Here is a 17,377-nt window from a genome sequence, read left to right as displayed (position 1 = left end):
GAGTTCCTCATTGTGCCCTATGGCTTACAAGCGGGCATGCCCATGTTCCAATCCTTTATACAGCATGTATTGGGGTCACTGCTGTACAAAAATTGTGTGTGTTATTTGGATGATGTGCTGATCTATTCAGAAACGGAAGAGGAGCATGTGAAGCACGTAAAAGAGGTATTGGAGAGGTTAAAAAGGCATAAGCTGTATGCCAAGTTAGAGAAATGCCAGTTCCATGTACAAGAAGTGGAATTTTTGGGCTACCGCCTCTCAGCAGAAGGTGTACACATGGAAAGAGGGAAGGTGAAAAGTGTGCTGGAGTGGAAGCAGCCCAAAACCAAGAAAGATGTTCAGAGGTTCATAGGCTTCCGTAATTACTATAGAAATTTTATACCCAATTACGCACACATCACTGCCCCTATAACCGATTGCTTGAGAGGAAGGAAGGCTTTCTGTTGGACGTCTGAGGCACAGGCGGCCTTTGAAAACTTGAAGAAGGTGTTTGCCTCAGAAGAGTACCTGATATATGTAGAGCCACACAAACCCATGAGGGTTGAGACAGATGCATCAGACAGGGCCATAGGGGCAGTGTTGCTGCAGCAGGATAGGGAAGGAAACTGGTGGACATGTGCCTTTCATTCCAGGAAGCTGAGCCGCTCTGAGCAGAATTACATGATTTGGGACAAAGAGCTTTTGGCTATTTATGATGCTTTTAAAATTTGGAAGCATTTCTTAGCAGGGGCCCAGCAACAGGTGCAGGTATATACAGATCAAAAAAACCTGGAGTACTGGAGGACGGCTAGACTTCTTAATCAGAGACAGTTAAGATGGTCGGAGTTCTTTTCAGGATTCCACTTCAAGATAGGATATGTGCCAGGAGTGCAGAATGCGAGGAAGCCAGAATATATGGAAGAGCAACAGGCTCCAACTGAGAGGTATGTGTTTGAACCTGAGCAATGGCAACGTGCAGCCACCATAGAAAGGGAGCAGGAGCTGCACGCACTCACAGAAAGGGATGAGTATGCACAAAGGAAACTGTCAGAAGTAAGACAAAAAGAAGGCAGAGAGGGGGGTTTTGAAGAAAGAGGGGGTTTGCTTTATTACAAGGGGGCGCTGTATGTGCCAGATGGGGATGTGAGAGCAAGAATTCTCAGGCAACATCATGACAATCTGACAGCGGGGCATTTTGGGCGTAATAAGACTATGTACTTGATTACCAAGGAATTCTGGTGGCCCAAAATTAAGGAGGAAGTAGGAAGTAGCAGAGTACGTCAGGGGTTGTGCAGTTTGCCAAAGGGCAAAAGGGGAAAGGGCAGTACCTGCAGGTTTGCTCCAGCCTTTGCCCACACCTAAAAAACCGTGGGAGGCGGTATCTATGGATTTTATCACAGACATGCCGGTTTCTCAGAGGAAAACAGTGATTCTAGTGGTAGTGGACATGCTGACGAAAAGGGCGCATTTCATACCCTGCACCAAGATGCCTTCTGCACAGGAAACAGCCAAACTGTTTATAGACAATGTATTCAGGTTGCATGGGATGGCCTCTAAGCTAATTACGGATAGAGGAAGTCAGTTTACTTCACGATTCTGGAGGAAGTTAATGCAGCTGCTGGAGGTAGAAGTAAACGCCACCTCAGCTAGACATCCCCAGACGAATGGGCAATCAGAAAGGGTGAATGCTATCTTGCAGCAATACTTGAGGTGTTATGTAAGTCATCAGCAAAATGACTGGGCAGAGAAATTAAGTTTGGCTGAATTTGCATATAATCAGTGCACACCTCTACAGGGGTGTCGCCCTTCATGGCAAACTATGGGAGGCATCCCAGGGCCGCCTTCAGGTGTCTTTTAAAAGTAAAATAGTTGTTTACTGCCTTGACATCTGCTGGGAGGGCGTTCCACAGGACAGGCGGGAAAAGGGTTAAAGCTGAAAGAATATGAGGAACTAAAGATTTTTTTACAAAGTTGGTTACATCATAGACAATTAAACGAACAGTTTAAGGAAGACAATAAGAAAGGTTTCAGCTACACAGTGTCAAACTTTCAAAAAGAGATAATTGAGAGTGATACGAAATTACTCAAAAAGATGCATAATCTCCTGTTATATGGGGAAACGCTGGACAAAATGGTAAAGTCAGCACAAATAAAGTGGGGTCAGGATTTAGGTCACAATATACAACTTGATCGCCAAAGAATTGATGCTTTTGAATTCTGGTGCTGGAGGAGGTTCTTGAGAGTCCCATGGACTGCAAGAAGATCAAACCTATCCATTCTTAAGGAAATCAGCCCTGAGTGCTCACTGGAAGGACAGATCGTGAAGAGAAGACTCCCTGGAAAAGACCCTGATGTTGGGAAAGATGGAGGGCACAAGGAGAAGGGGATGACAGAGCACGATATGGTTGGATAGTGTTCTTGAAGCTACCAGCATGAATTTGACCAAACTGCGGGAGGCAGTGGAAGACAGAAGTGCTTGGCGTGCTCTGGTCCATGGGGTCACGAAGAGTCGGACACAACTAAACAACTAAACAACAACAACATACAACTTGAAGATTGGGAAAAGATGTGGAAGGTGAATTTGAAATTTACAGATTGTATTTTATTGAAAGAGAATTATATGAAAATGATGTACAGTGGTGCCTCGCAAGACGAAAAGAATCCGTTCCGCGATTCTCTTCGTCTAGCGGTTTTTTCGTCTTGCGAAGCAACCCCATTAGGGTCTAAGCGGATTAGCGCTATTAGCGATTTAGCGGCTTAGCGGCTATTAAAGGCTTAGCGGCTAAGCTGTTAAAAGGCTATTAACAGCTTAGCGCCTTTGAAAAAGGGGGGGAGCGGGGGGGAAATGGCGAGAAGCAAGCCCATAGGGAAATTCGTCTTGCGAAGCGCCTCCGTAATGGAAAACCCTTTCGTCTTGCGGGTTTTTCGTCTTGCGAGGCATTCGTCTTGCGGGGCACCACTGTATAGATGGTATATTATGCCAGAGAAAGTGGCAAAAATGTATAAAAAGGGACCTTACACTTGTTGGAAATGTAAAGAAAAAGATGGTACATTTTATCATATGTGGTGGGAATGCAAAAGGGTTAGAAATTATTGGGAAATGATATATAATGAATTGAAAAAAAATGTTTTAAAAGACTTTTGTTAAGAAACCAGAAGCATTCCTCCTAGGAATTCTAGATCAATATTTAAAGAAAGAAAACTGGAAATTATTTATGTATATTAGCACAAGCTTGGAAGACAGAAGAAATACTAACAAAAGAACAACGGCAAGGGAAACTTATGGAATATGCAGAACTGGCAAAATTAATAGATAAATTACATGAAAAGGATAACAAAGTTTTTTACAGAGAATGGGAACCATTTACAACATATATGAAGAGGCAACATAAGGAATTGGACTCACTGGCAGGGTTTGAATAAACACACACAATTGTATATAACAAAAAGTAAGACTATATGTATTGGGGAAATTTTGGGAAACAACACGCAGGATGAGTAATATGGAAATAAAACAAAATGGGAATATGAGGGAAGTCTAGGGGAGGAGGGGGGAAATATGGAAAATTGTTAGAGAAATACTGTTAGCGGATGTATACATGGAAAAACCAATAAAAACATTTTTTAAAAAAACAAAAGCAAATGGTATGGCTGTGCCTTTTTGCTGTATTTCTTTTGATTTCTCATTGTCTTCATTTGTTTCTGTTTTGCATCTTTGCAGTTGGCATGCCTAAAGAGCATTGGCTTTAAGAAAAATTGAAGCAAAGCAATGCAGTGAACAGGGACTAGCAAGGGTCCAAGGAATGTGTGGCGGAGGCCGTGGGGCCAGAGTCAGATCCAGGGGGAGAGGGAAGTGATTTATGTGAGTTTGTGCCTCCTGCAAGGCAGGAGCTGCAAGAATGGATACAGTCTGAGCCGTCAGAGATGTGCAGAAGCTGCAGGATGTGGGGAAAGAGCCAGGGCTGGAGGAAGAGCAGGATGTGCCAGGAGCAGAGGAGGAGACCATGTTGAGGGAGAAGAGCGGTAGAATCTCCTCTGTCCTCTTCTCTGCTGTCCTCCAGCACCAGAGGGGCTTGAAGAGGCAGGCACAGCAGCAACATCCATGTAGGAGAACTCACAGGTTGCTTGCAGGCATCCAATCAGGGGAGAGTACTTAAGTTTGAGTGGAGGCATGGTCACACCGTTGCTCCAACAGTCCTCCTCTGAGCACAAGTCTGGAGAGGGATGCCAGCTACTTAGTCGCCAGAAGCGGGTTGTTGGGAGTCATTCTGCAAAGAAACAGTAAAGATGTTTGTACCTTTAAGAACTGTTTCTGTGAGCTCTGGGCAGATTGGGTACAACTGGTCATGACTACAAAAGGAGGAAAAGTTGCAGTTTGAACTTTGCCTGCAGAGAGAAAACACCCACAAGCTTTGTTGTTTGTTGTTTTATAATAGTCTCGTGGTGTCGTAGTTTCTGTCACCTGCCACCAGAGGAGGAAAAAAACCCTTTAACAGGTTATGGGCCCAGTCCTGAGTGGGCAGAGACACATTGTGGAAAAGAACCCAGAGACTGGAAGCAACTCAGCGTTTCTCAAGCAGCTGGCTGTGGTAAGGTGAAGGTGTCGGCAGAGAGTGTCTGTTTGAGACCAGTGTAGTGATCAGGTGGGATTGCTATGAGGAATTATAACAAATATAGAATAAGCCATCTGTGTCAGCAATGAAAGCATTGTGTTGACTGGGTTTAAACTATTTTGATATGATTTTTGATCAATATGATTTTTGATCAATCCACACCTCTGCATCCCTGTTCCATTTCTCTTTCTTGACCAGTCACGTACACTGCCAGTTGCTTCGCCAGGCAGGCATCCTGGGTCATCAAAGACAGTGGGCAGTTTCTTTGATGTAGCTTTTCTGATATGTTAATCTTAGGATGTTAATCTTAGGGCCAGGAAACAGATCTCACCTGAAGGTGATAATGATCGCTGTCTTCCTGGCCATCCTTCTTATCATGTGTATTGCTTGTTTATGACCTCGGGGGGTTGCCAAGTGCACTCCTTAGTAGTTCTGTTTTGTTTACCCCAGAAATATGTGTGCTTAATTAGTTTTGGTAGTTTAATGCTTAGAAGAAATCTGATGGGTTCTTACGAACACTCTGCAAAAAGTTCTTTTGTGAATAAAACGACCTGGGCCAGGGGGTGCAGAGACAGATTATTATACGCACCCTTCCCAGAGTCTTGCTGGTTCAAGCCTCTGTGTGTATTCTTATTAATCAGAGTTCAATCCTTCCTTTACTTTGGGAACGCCTCAAGTGGTGCCCCGTGTGAGGCTAAGCTAAAAAGAAATGTGTGAGGCTTGTAAAAAAAAACCTCAGTGTGTAAGGCAAAGCTAAAGGGAAACCTCAGCAAAAGGAAACCCCCAGGATTGGACTCCCCTCGGAGCTAGCAACCTGCTATCCCTCGGTCACGGTGGATCATCTCCTGCAAAACGATTCCCGGACTTAGGATCTCATTCGCTCGGAACGAGCCCCAAAGACGCGTGTCTATACCCCTTCAGGTGAGATCATGGGAAGCAAGCTTTCACATGGGCAGGAAAAGCATAGGAACTTTTTTATTTTTGCTAGCTCAGGCAGGGCATGATAAGAATTTAGTACCCCTAGTAGAAAATTTGTTGTTAGAGGTTGCTGGACTATGCCCCTGGTTTCCAGAGGGGGGGTACTTATGGCATTAAGAAATGGAATGAGCTGGGAGATGCACTCCATAGACATCCTGGGGCATCTGTACAAATCTTGCACACCTGGCAATTGTGTAGAGACGCAGTTGGAAAGCTTTCTAACCCTTTGCTCCAACCACCAGCTGTCTCTGTGAATGCTCCCACATTGTTGCAACCCCTAGCTGCCTTTAAAAATACCATAATGGTAAAAATACCATAAATACCCTCCATCTCAGCTTCTAGATTTCCAGCCTCTCTCCTCTGAGGTCATGCCAAAGGTAATTCCATTGACACCTTCCTTTGCCAGAAATTTGCCTGGGTCGAATATAAATTCCATGCCACCTTCGGCGGACCAATGCCCACAAGGGGCTCAGACCACAGTGCAAAAATTGGCGATTCCAAGTATGGCAGAAGGAAGCAGTGAAGAAAAAATAGCTGACACCTTACCATTATTAGCACTCTGTCCTGTTGTTCAGAATGCACAGGAACAGAGAGCCCATGAATCATTGCCCTTCGCAGTTTTTAAACAATTGAAGTGAAGTGTGACAGAAAATGGCTTGCATTGCATTCTTGATGGGCTAAGAGGAGCCAGTACTTTAATTCCAAACCTTGAAGCCTCTGAAGTTTTAATGAAACAATTGGCTTATGAAAATGAAAGTGCTGATTGCAAGACTGCTCTTAAAGCGATGTACCAGAAGCCAGAAACAGAGATTGCTCAAACGATTAAGCCTTGCCAGAATATTGACACCGAGACTCACAAATCTGCCCTCTTAGCAGCAGCTTTGTCTCCTTCAGTGCATCCTGCTAAAGACAGGCAATGCCAGGACAGGTGGCCTTCCAGCCTGAGTTTAAATGGGAGAACAAAGACTGTTGTGCCAGCTGATTGTCAGGATTTTACTGAAGCTAAATCTGCCAAGCCAGCTATTGCTTCTAACACACTTGCTGTTAACACACAGTCTCCTGTCACAAATCTGCGCCATGCCGCTAAGGGCAGTGCTGGTTTGAATCTAATGACAGCAGAACTTGCTACTTTTCAGTTCCAGTTCCCTATGGTGGTTTATAAAATTAAGACATAGCATACAGGTCTGATTCCACCTCAGACAGTGAGGCTCATTCTTCATCACTTTTTGCATACTGTTTTTTCTCCTTTCCTCCCTGAACTTACAATTCCTAATGAATTTACTTTACAGCAGTTGCAGAGTTTTGGAGTCACTTCATACGAGTGATTTTCCTTAATAAAATATTTTTACCTAATCCTACAGAACTACTTTTTTCCCCAGACACTGCTGACAGAATAGTGATTTTAGAGTGGCTACACTCTGATTTGCCTAACATTGGGTTTGATATTGCTGCTTGTTATTTGCTTTTTTCTAAACAGGAGCACGAATCCTTAATGAGTTCTTCTCTTTCCTATCAGTTTGCATTTACTGATTAACTTGGGATAGTTTATTGTAACCCTCCTAAAGACTCACGCCTAGTTTTAATTCAACAGGTACCCTGAAAATTGGTTTCTGTCCAAAACCAGGTTCCTATTCAACACCTTTAGAGTGTTTTAACGTATAAGGATTCTGAAAGTAACTGGCATTTTTTTTTGCAGCCAATCAGGAAGCTGACAGAGATCAGCCTACACTTCCACTGCAGTTTATGATTTTTGTGTGAAGTGGGATATCTTTTTATCACATTGGCTAATTCCTATCTTTCTCCTATGCTAGATTTTAATCTACTCTTTGTTCTTGACACTGAAATATCTCTTAACGCATAGAACTATGCCTTTCTATGCTGCTCACATTTTGCTCCCATACAGAATTCAAGGACATAATTTCAGAAGGAAATCAACATGCTGATTCTGCTCTGAAGTCTTTCTGTCCATTATTTTCTAATGCAATTGACAGCCATGCATTCCCCCCACCCCCAGGGAGCTAAGCAGCTGATTTTAAACTATTTTTCCATTCCTCTGACACAAGCTAAGGATATTGTTGATGGATGTCCTTCCTGCGCTTTACCTCCTGTTAACTTTACCTTAAATCAATTAACTGTTTCCTTTCTTAAGAATTTTTCTCCTATGAAATGCCATTGTAGGAAAGAGGTACCTCTGGAACGACCTCTGGAATGCCCTCTGGTGAGGTACCAGCAGCTCCCCAACCCACAGTGAGAGGGACCTGTTCCTTTGTTTACCTAGGACAGGATGCCCTACTGTTCTTACTTCCTCAGGTCCTGTGTGGATTCCAGGTCACTTTATCCATCCCTATAGGCCAAAACATGCGCTGGCACCAAGGCCTCCAGAATCCCATTCTGGACTTTGCAAGGATCATGACCCTGACTCCGCATCTACAGGCTCAGCAGCCCTGTGCGAAAGTCCATCATGTCCATCCTCATCCTTGGAAGGCTGAGGGATGCCCGAAGATGACATGGGGAATGCTGAAGACCTTGGACTCTGATGCCAGGACACAATTTCAGCATCATGATGTTCCAACGGAATCAGAAACTTTTTTAGTAGCTCTAATTACTCCGCTAAATATGAACTCTATGCTGATTTTAACATGTATATTATTTGTTTTCTTGATACCTAGTACTCAATGTATCTATCTTCTTCCTGACACTTCTTCTAGTCATAGCTATAATATGTGGATGCGTTTAGCTGAAGTTGTTAATGTCTCTCATTTTTGTTTGAGTGAAACATATGATATGCACACTGCCTTAGGAAATTGTATAATCCCTGTTTGTACACAACCTTTTCACATGGCACATGCCACATGCCACACACATGGGAAAGTGGTTTTCTAAATGGATTCCTGAAGGTATCATTGGTTATACCAATCTCCATGATTGGGGAACGGTGATGCAAAAGTTACCTCTGGATGCTAAAACATTATACACACCTACAGTTGCAGCCACGCCAGACACCTCTTGTGTTCAGATTGTGAACTGCAGTAAGAAAGTAGATCACTGTCTGGAAACAGGAGGAAGGCCAACTTGGAATTATTCACGTGTTCAAAAGATTACTTTTAGTTATGCTCATGTGCGCTTACCAGATGGTTGGTTTTTCATGTGTAATCAAAGAAGTTATAACTACATTTCCACAAATTTATCTGAAGCTCAATGCTGTCTCAGCAGACTGACATGGGTCCTGCCTAGTTGCTCAGTTTTAGAAAAGAATAGGCAAAGGTTGTTGAGCACTCCTTTAGGAATGTCTGCTAGACATCCTTCTGTGATATAAGAACACATACATGATCATGAAGAGAACACGGTACCCCTGCTACCTTAACCTCTACTATCTTAAACTCTTCTTACAAAAAAAAAATATATATAAAATAAAAATTTAAAAAAATTAAATAAATAAATAAACGGTGAGATGTAGGAGTGCAAATATCCAGAGTGTGGGGTCAGGTGGGATTACTATGAGGAATTATAAAATATGCATCAAGCTATTGTGTCCACGATAAATGCATTGTGTTGACTGGGTTTGATACATTGACAATAATTTCTGATCAAATCCCACAACCCTCTGCATCTCTGGCCATTTCCTCTACTGTCCATTTCTCTTGCTTGACAAGTCACGTACACACCTAGACAGGCAGGCGTCCTGGGTCATCAAAGATAGTGGGCAAGTTTCTTTGATGTAGCTTTTCTGATATGTTAATCTTAGGATGTTAATCTTAGGGCCAGGAAACAGATCTCACATAAAGGTGATAATGATCGCTGTCCTCCTGGCCATCCTTCTTATCCTGTATATTGCTTGTTTATCACCTCCTGGGTTGCCAAATGCACTCCTTTGTAGTTCTGTTTTGTTTACCCCAGAGATATGTGTGCTTAATTAGTTTTGGTAGTTTAATGCTTAGAAGAAATCTGATGGGTTCTTACGAACACTCTGTAAAAAGCTCTTTTGTGAATAAAACGACCTGGGCCAGGGGCTGAAGACAGAGATTATTATACGCACCCTTCCCAGAGTCTTGCTGGTTCAAGCCTCTGTGTGTATTCTTATTAATCAGAGTACAATCCTTACTTTACTTTGAGAACGCCTCAAACCAGGAGCCGAACAATTTCTTCAAGCCACGTGTGAGTAAAGACTGAGTGGAAAGCTGAAAGCTGGGTGGAGCCATGGCTGGACTTGGAGATGAAGCTCAAGGGGGAGCTTCATATTTTCCAGCAGAGAAACTGGGAGAATCCAATTATATGTCATGGAGTTTACAGATGCAGGCATTTTTAAAGAAAGAACAGTGTTGGACTGTTATTGTTAACCCTCCTGTAAAAGATGAGGATGAAGAAGTAGATGAAGCAGACCAAAGGCTGGAGGACAAAGCCTATGCCAATCTAATTTTGAGTTTAGAGAAGTCTCAATTATCTCATGTGCAAGACCTTGAAACAGCAAGTGAGATTTGGAAAGCACTGAGAGTGATACACATTAGAGATACTGCTGGCAGCAAAATTACTCTAATGAGAGCTCTCTACTGAGCCAGACTAAGTGAGGGTGAATGTGTTTCAAAACACCTTCAAAGAATGCATGATTTATTTTCACAGTTGGAGAACATTTTTCTGGGGGGAAAACTTGGGGAACATTTTTCTGAGTAGAGAAAGGTTTATATTGTGCTGTCTTCACTTCCTGAGTCATGCGATAATTTAGTGATGATGCTGGAGGCAATTCCAGAAATCCAATTAATGATGCATTTCTTTTTTTTATTTATTTTTATTCAAAATTATAACAAGACATATTATCCAAAAACATACCATCCTTATCCCCCCCATTTTTCCTCCCTCCCCCCCACAGAACCCACCCCCCACCCCACCCCCCGATTTCCTTCAGTTCCAGTCTTTGGTTTCTCTAATAATGCTGTTTTCTGCATGTTACAAAGTTGTATAGATCCTCAAACTGTTTAGCTGATTATTATCAGTAAAAAATCAGTAAAAAATGTTTATTCAAAACCTGCCAAGGAGTCCAGTTCGCTTTGTTGCATCTTCAGATACTTTGTAAAAGGTTCCCATTCATCCTTAAAGTCACAGTTTTCCTTGTCCCGTAGCTTATATGTCAGTTTTGCCAGTTCTGCATAGTCCATCAATTTTTCTTGCCATGATTCTTTACTTGGGGTTTCTTCAGTCTTCCATCCTTGTGCTATCAGAACTCTTGCGGCCATTGTCGCATACATGAAGATGTTTTTCAACTTTTTTGGCAGGTCTTTCCCTACAATCCCCAACAAAAATGCCTCGGGGTTTTTAACAAATGTTAAATGGAACATTTTCTTCAATTCGTTGTATATCATTTCCCAGAAATTTTTAATTACCTTACAATCCCACCACATATGATAAAATGCCCCCTCCTTTTCCTTACACTTCCAAGATATATTTGAACTAGTTTTGTACAATTTCCCTAACTGCACTGGTGTTGTGTACCATCTGTACATCATCTTCATGTAATTCTCCTTCAATAGGGAACAATCTGTAAATTTTAAGTCAGTTTTCCATAAGTTAACCCAATCTGCCATCATAATGTTGTGACCTACATCTTGTGCCCATTTAATCATAACTGATTTTTTCATCTGCATACGCTTTTAACTTGAATTCACTTTTCCCAGTTTTTACACCTGTAATCTCTTTATTTGCTCTTATGTTTTTGGCAAGTACTTCCTAGACCAGAATAAACAATAATGGTGATAATGGGCATCCTTGTCTTGTTCCTTTTTGGATCTTACAGTCATCCGTTATCACCTGATTTATAATTAGTTTAGCTTTCTGTTCTGAATAGATTGCTGCTATTGCTTTTAAAAACTTAGGACCACTTCTGATTAGTTCTAACAGCTTTATCATGAACTTCCAAGAAACATTATCGAAGGCTTTTTCAGCGTCTATAAACATCATTGCCACTTTCTTTTCATTTTTAGCCTCCAAATATTCTATTATATTCAAAATATTCCTTATATTCTCCTTCATTTGTCTTCCTGGTAGGAACCCGGCTTGATCTTGATGTATATACCGTATTTTTTGCCCTATAGGACACACTTTTTCCCCTCCAAAAATGAAGGGGAAATGTGTGTGCGTCCTATGGGGCGAATGCAGGCTTTCGCTGAAGCCTGGAGAGCCCCACCGCCAGCCCCACAACCTCGGGGAACAGCGGGGAGGCGCAGCGCGCCTTTCCCGCTGTCCCCCGACTTGGTTAGAATGCTGGCGGGGGGGGAGAAGCCTGCTCCTCCCCGTCGCCAGCCCCGCAAACTCGGGGGACAGCGGGAGGCTCCAGAATTTAAACCGTTAACATTCCAACTCAATAATTTAAGATTGGCCATTTCCAGAGTCAGTTACAATATCTGTTTTCCCTGAAGCCGCCTCTTCCAGTGCAAGTTGTTCCAAAGCTTTCTTTTGCTCAGATCAGGGATCTCCTCTGTCTTGTTTGGGGTCTAAGTCTCTCTTATTTTTATCCAGGAATTCTCTCGCCTGAAATTCTGATGTCAGTTTATATCGCCTCTTCATGTATGTAAAGGAGATACCCTCAGGAAATTCCCATTTGTATCTGATGTCGGCTCTCCTAAGAGCCGTTGTCAAAAACCGGTATTTTGTTCTTCTTAATCTCAATTTCAGAGGAATTTCTCTAAAAATGTCTACTTTCTGTCCAGCAACCACGAGATCATTTTCAAAGCTATTCTGAAGGATTGCGTCCTTCACTTTTTTTGTCACTAATGTTAACAAAATGTCTCCTGGACGGTTCCGTTCTCTGCTCTGAAACAATTTAATTCTAAAACAGCTTTCAACTGAACCATCCAGCCAATCTGTACTTTCCCCCATCCACTCTGAAATTATCTGTGTCACATATGTCTCTAGGACTGGCTCAGAGTCAGAGTCTGGTAGCCCTCTGATTCTGATCGTCCTGTCCCGTTCTCGTAGCTGTAGAAGTAAAACCTGATCTTCTAAATCACTCTGCTTCTCTTGAACCCCTTGTACCAATCCTAACATCCCTTTTTGTTCCTCCCTTACTTCTGTGACCTCCTCTCTTAATTTTTCTAATTTTTCTACTTTTGTCTCCAAGTTGCTAACCTTGTCTCCCAATATCCCAAACTGTTCCTGTGGAGAGAATCAGAACTTACAGGGTTAAGAAGTTCTGAGTGACGTCTCACATTCTGAGGCGTGGTTTAGAATACTGAGGGGAGTGTTTTACTGTGTCTCTCAGAGTGTGTATTGCTCTGTTGCGAGAGAGGAGCTAAAATGTGTGCTTTGTCACCAGGAGAGTTATGAACTGTGTTTTGCTACGAGAATAAAGCTGTTTCTAAGATAAGGAAGACACCGTGCGTTAAGCCTGATTTATTACGCACACACGGCAACTGTTCCTGTTTCTACGCTGTGTTTACACTCTGCTGAAGCTGTGAGGAGCCCTTCAGAGCAGAGCAGCCCAGAGGAAGCGTGTGGACTCCGGGGGGCTGGTAAAGCTACAAATAAATCATCCCATAGGTTATGGGGTTATCAGCAAACGCTTTGAAGCAAAGTTCGTGCCGGTGTGTGTGCTGCGGCCAGCTGAAGAGACGCTGGAGAGAAGCCGAAGCCAGCTGGAGCTGTGCCTACGTTTGAGGCAGGGAGCTCGCTGGGAAGATCTGCGCTTGAACCGGGTGCGAGAAGAAGCTACTACTGTTCGTAAGTAAGCTGGGCCCCGGAGGAGAAGATGGCAGACAGCCATGAATCGTACTCAGTCCCTTTTGAAAAGTTGGACGGCAAGAACTGGGAGGAGTGGAGTAGGAAGCTGAAGGCCTGGCTGGTAGCCAAGGGTTTGTGGGAAGCGGTCCAACAGCTTCCATTACCCCAACCAGCAGCCGGAGCTGCGGCAGCAGAAGTTGCAAACGCACACGCGTCGCAGAGAAAGAATCAAAAGGCCCTGGGAGCTATAGTGCTAAGTCTGGAGGGTTCGCAACTGCCATTGGTTGAAGGGCTTGAGACTGCTTTTGAGGCCTACCGTGCACTGGAAAGAGTGCACCACAGAACAACAGCTGGGGCAAAGATACACACCACCAGACGCTTGTTTGAGATGAAGCTGCGTCCTGGGGACAGCATCAGGAAGCATGTAACTGAGATGCTTTCTGTGTTCAACCAGCTGAGATTGCTGCAAGTGAACTTCTCGGAGGAGTTGAAAGTTTATATCTTGCTCAGCTCTCTGGACAAGAGTTATGACAATCTGTTTCTGACTCTGGAGTCGATGGATCCGCAACAGCTGACGCTGGAGTATGTGACAGGCCGTTTGGGGGATGAAGAAGAACGGCGTATCAGAGAGGGCAAAGCTGGCTCGGGCGGCTCCTCAGGTTGCAGAGGGGCCAGACCAGCGGAGTGCTCCGTTCAGGCTTTTTCCGTTCGCCGTTGCTTTGTTTGCAATTCCCCTGACCATCTGCGTCGCAACTGCCCACAGAGAGCAAGGGAGACAGGGCAGGATGTGTCCAAGGTCGCTTCCCATGGGAACCAGCCGGGTTTCCATGGCAACCAATCCAGCAGAGGAGGCAGGCGTGGGAAGGCGCAGAGACGACGTGACTCAGAGATGGAAGAAGGCGCTTATCAGCTATCTGCTTCGATGGCAGTTTTAGAGAACACCTGCAAAGGCCCCAAGGACGGGGGCAGCGGGAAGTCTGTTGCTAAGGCAACAACGAAGGACAGCTCCAGTGAGGAGAGAGTGCTGCGTTGGATTGTGGACTCTGCTGCAAATAAACATCTCGTCACTGAGACACCTGGTGTCAAGATAAGGAACTGCAGGGCTGTTTCAGCTGGGAAATCAGTGTGTTTTGCTGATGGGTCACAGAGACGTGTAACTAATGTGGGAAATGTGTTTGTTTCTTTCTTGCAGGCGCAGCTGGAAGTCTACGTGTCGCCAGGGATAAAACATTGTCTTTTATCTGTACCTTGCCTCTTACATGAGGGGTATTTGGTTTGTTTTGAGAAGAATGTCTGTACAATTTCCAGAGGGGGGAAGCAGCTAGTACGTGTTGAGAGAAATCAGAACAACCTCTTTGTTCTGGAAACACCTCTGGAGGGTGAGGGGAATACTGGGAAAGCCACCATTCACACTCATGTTTCATGTGCTTGCGTGTGGCACAAGAGGATGTCACATGGTTCCTGTGAAGACATCCAGATGTTATCAGAGTGCACCAAAGGGTGCAAGGTAAGAGAATGTGGTGAAACTCTACGGTGCAGGGCTTGCAGGAAAGCCAAGAATAAGGGATACAGTTATCCCAGGGTGGAGAGAGTAACCACAAAGCCTTTTGAGCTTGTGCACACAGACCTTTTTGGGCCCGTAGCAAAGCCAAGTCTGGGAGGGGCCAGGTTTCTGCTGACGCTGACAGATGATTTTTCGCAGAACTCATGGGAGTTCACGCTGAGAACAAAGGAGGACGCAACGCAACTGATCAAAGATTGGGTTGCAGAGGTGGAACTAAGGTTCTCCACCAAGGTGCAGGGGTTTAAGTGTGACCGAGGTTCAGAGGTCACTGGGTCTGCTCTAAAGAGTTTCTTTCGCCAGAGAGGGATACGTCACAAGGTGACTTCTCCTCAGGAGAGTGGCGTGGCAGAGCTTAGGAGTAAAGCTCTGGTTCAAGCATCAGAGATTCTACTGTGTGACTCTGGTTTGCCTCAAAGTTTTTGGGGGGAGGCAGTAAAGACGGCCAATTTCACGATGAACAGGTGCTACAATGCAGTGGTAGGTGACACCCCGTATTTCTTGCTTAACGGACGGAAACCGCAGCTGCATTTCTTCCGTGCGTTCGGTTGCAGAGCCTTGGTGCCTGTACCAAAGTTTCAGCAGCAGGAGGGTGGCCCAAGGTACCAGGAAATGATCTTCTGTGGGTATGAACCTGCGACAAAGGGGTGGAGATTTGCATATCCAGAAGGTGATCAGACCAAGCTTCTGATCAGTAAACATGCTGAGTTCTATGAGCAGGATGGTTGGGCAAGGCGCAAAGCGAGCCCTGACGTTCACTCAGATTGTCTGTCTGAATCTGAGGAGGAGGGAGAGCCAGATGATGGGGACCAGGGCCATGGTCAGGGTCAGGACCAGGGTAGGGCGTCTCCACAGGTTGTTAAAAGAGTGTCCAAGAGTGAGCCCTCATCTCCTGTTAGCATAATGGAGAAAGCTCACAGACGTGTCAAGTCAGAGGGGGAGTCGTCTGATGAAGGAGACGCACTTGCTGGCCCCAGTGGGTCAGAAGGAGCACCCCAGTTTGTGCCCAGGCGGTCATCTCGGGCAACAAAGGGAATTCCACCTGAGAGGTTTCAGGTCACAAATGCGTGGGTTGGTCTCGCACAGTGCGAACCTGAGTCTTGTGAGGAGGTTCAACAGGTGCCTGACAATGATGCCAGGAAGGAGCGAAAGGCAGTGGGGAAAGTGTTGAACACTCAGAGGTCTGTAAATGTGTGTTCACAACTCCTCTCAGAAGGTGATACGAGAGGGGGTGTGGAGAGAATCAGAACTTACAGGGTTAAGAAGTTCTGAGTGACGTCTCATATTCTGAGGCGTGGTTTAGAATACTGAGGGGAGTGTTTTACTGTGTCTCTCAGAGTGTGTATTGCTCCGTCGCGAGAGTTTTCAATATCTCTGTGTACTTGTTCCTTCAATGATAAATTAGATTTTTTCCATGTCACTACAGACCTGTTGTGTAAATTCTTGCATTGATTTAATCACCTCTTTCCTGAATTCTAAAAGCTGCAGTGCAAAAGGGTCTGTCTGTTCTTCGTCACCTTTTTCCTCATTATCGCCCTGTACACTGGCCCGTCTTGCAGCTGCAGCAGCAACCGAAGCTGCTGTTTTCTGTGTTGTTATTCTGTCTGGCCCCAACATTTCTTATCTGTTGGTTCCCAATGTTATATGAGTTGTTCAAGGTCACACCTGCCAGCTCTGAGTCTGTTCAGCCGTACAGCTATCCCCCCTCCCAGATTTCTCCCAGTTTCCCTTTCGCTTTTGTCAGCTATTTCTCTCCCCGTCACCCTTTCACATTCACTTTTATCCCCTAAGCAAAGGAAGATATAAAAAAGGGGGGAGAAGGGGGGGAACTTTCAATAAAGCATGTAACATAGAATATATAAATATACAATAAAATATTTAACAATAAGGGGGGAGCCAGTTAATTAATATTCCAAGAACAAGGGAGGTAAAATTAAAAAATATACAGTGGTGCCCCGCAAGACGAATGCCTCGCAAGACGGAAAACCCGCTAGACGAAAGGGTTTTCCGTTTCGGAGGCGCTTCGCAAGACGAATTTCCCTATGGGCTTGCTTCGCAAGACGAAAAAGTCTTGCGAGTCTCGCCATTTTCCCCCCGCTTCCCCCCCCCCTTTTCATAGCCACTAAGCCACTAATAGCCTTTTAGCAGCTTAGCCGCTAATCCTTTAATAGCCGCTAAGCCGCTAAATCGCTAATAGCGCTAATCCTCTTAGCCGCTAATGGGGTTGCTTCGCAAGACGAAAAAACCGCTAGAAGAAGAGAATCGCGGAACGGATTCTTTTCGTCTTGCGAGGCACCACTGTATTAGGTCAGTCCAATTTCCAACTTCCAATATTTTCTTGGAACAAAAGAAATGCACAAAACAAATTTAAAAAAACCAACAGAGAAGAGATTATTCTTTAAATTGTACTTATCTACTTATAGTCTCTCAAGTGGCGGTGATTTGCAGTATTTCCAGAACTTGTAGGTCCTTTTAGTTGGTTCTTATTTTTAATCCCATGACCGTAGTCTTGTTTTCCAAATCGTAAACTCACAGGTAA

At 44.3% G+C, this 17,377-nt stretch overlaps 1 long non-coding RNA gene across 1 annotated transcript; it reads right to left on the bottom strand.

Moving 5' to 3' along the window:
* Window positions 1-4,730: 4,730 nt before the first annotated feature.
* Window positions 4,731-9,495, bottom strand: LOC128406094 (uncharacterized). Its single transcript, XR_008328401.1, has 2 exons — window positions 9,242-9,495; window positions 4,731-4,781 (listed from the first exon to the last, which is right to left on the bottom strand). It is a non-coding gene; the product is annotated as an uncharacterized LOC128406094 (long non-coding RNA).
* Window positions 9,496-17,377: the final 7,882 nt, after the last annotated feature.

This window comes from Podarcis raffonei, chromosome W, assembly GCF_027172205.1.
Source record: "Podarcis raffonei isolate rPodRaf1 chromosome W, rPodRaf1.pri, whole genome shotgun sequence".
Taxonomy (NCBI): domain Eukaryota; kingdom Metazoa; phylum Chordata; class Lepidosauria; order Squamata; family Lacertidae; genus Podarcis; species Podarcis raffonei.
The sequence above is the reverse complement of the archived record's forward strand: the minus strand, read 5'-3'. Positions and strand labels throughout refer to the sequence as shown.